This window comes from Dendrobium catenatum, unplaced genomic scaffold (assembly GCF_001605985.2).
Source record: "Dendrobium catenatum unplaced genomic scaffold, ASM160598v2 fragScaff_scaffold_621, whole genome shotgun sequence".
Lineage (NCBI taxonomy): Eukaryota > Viridiplantae > Streptophyta > Magnoliopsida > Asparagales > Orchidaceae > Dendrobium > Dendrobium catenatum.
This window is the reverse complement of record NW_021319083.1, coordinates 27,458,139-27,459,623: the sequence shown is the minus strand read 5'-3', so window position 1 is coordinate 27,459,623 and position 1,485 is coordinate 27,458,139. Positions and strand designations below refer to the sequence as shown.

The following is a 1,485-nucleotide window of genomic DNA, read 5'->3' as shown; positions in this document are numbered from 1 at the left end:
CAACTTCACCATTTCTATTTTTGCTCAATGCTCTCTCTTCAACACTCTCACATAAGGAACACACATCTGATATCAAAAACTTATTTTTAGGACTCAATTTGTATAGTTAAAAGGTTTTGCTTATTAAATCTCTTTGAAATGTGAATGACATTTTATCATTATTATAAATATTGAATTATGACTAAAAAATTATGATTAAACCTTTTTTATAGGCTAAGAGTGCTTTTTATAAATTGTATAGATTTTCATGTATTTTTATATATCATATGTTTTGTAGATATATTTACATTATTTATTCTATAAAATAATATTTGAATGATAAAGTAAAAAATTAAGTATGCATAAGAAATTACTAACATATTTTGAAATCTAACTGTTTGTTTTTTACTATTTTATATATGGAATAAAATAAAAGAAAAAATGCATTAGCTATTTATATCATGAATCATAATATCAAAAAATTTGGGGTAAGATCCGCCGAAGCGGGTAGCCTTAACCGCATGTGATCGGTAACAGAAAAGCTCGAAAGCCATTCCCGTCCCTGTCTGGGGAGATGCCAACCGTCTCTCCTTTCAACGAACACAATTAAATAGATTAGCGTCATATCTTATTTAGAATAAAAAGAAGCAATTCCAATGGGTGTGGGACTAATTCGGTGACCTCCGCGGCTTGCGATCTTGATGAGGTAGAATCGAATTATTCGATAATTTCTCTTTTAGTACTAGAGAACTCCGATCAATCTGGGCTACCAGAGTTTCCACCCGCGCCCTTGCTGGAACCCGGCGGAGCTGCTACAAAGAACCTGAAGGAGGCGAGCACCTCGGCGGAGTCGGCGTCGTTCATTGAAGATATTGTAAGAGGTGGACGAAGTTGTGCGGAAGAGGTGAGCTTCCTATGTTTCTTGACCAGAAGCTCAGATCATTGTGGGAAATTGTTCTGCGAAGGATGAAGGAGAGCGGAATATGGAGTTAGCGCTAGCTGGATTCTCAGAAGCGACGGAGAAGTTATTGCGATGCGATCAGGGAGGTTTTATCGCCCTAAATTGAACAGAGGAAGCGACGAAACTGGAATGATGAAGTCTTCTTCTTCCTTGTGAGGATGGGGGAGCTGGCGCTGGCATTTTTTATCTGTGCTGTGCTGGTCTCCGTTCTCCTCATCACGGTGGCTCCAGAAGCCTACCTACTCTTGAATAACTCGTCGGAGTCCGACGGACCTGCTCCCGCGTTATTCAGTCGGTCAGGCGCTCGAAATGGTTACTAGAAAAGTAACATATTCGTTATAATTTTTTGTTATTTGTTTTGAAATTTATGTTGTAATCAGATGATTAAAAAACTGAAGATAATTTGTACACTGATAGTTGAACAGAACATATCGCCCAAACAACTCCATCAACACAATAAGTGATTCAATCCGACTTAAAATGAGCTTAAATCAAACACTTAAAATATGCTTAAAAGCTCTAATGCATTAATTGAATGACCAAAT

General features: G+C 37.2%; 1 non-coding gene across 1 annotated transcript; it reads right to left on the bottom strand.

Annotated features, from left to right (window-relative positions):
- Nucleotides 1–456: 456 nt before the first annotated feature.
- On the bottom strand, nt 457–583 carry LOC114579760. Its single transcript, XR_003700927.1, has one exon. It is a non-coding gene; the product is annotated as a U6atac minor spliceosomal RNA (small nuclear RNA).
- Between the last annotated feature and the right edge of the window lie 902 nt (nt 584–1,485).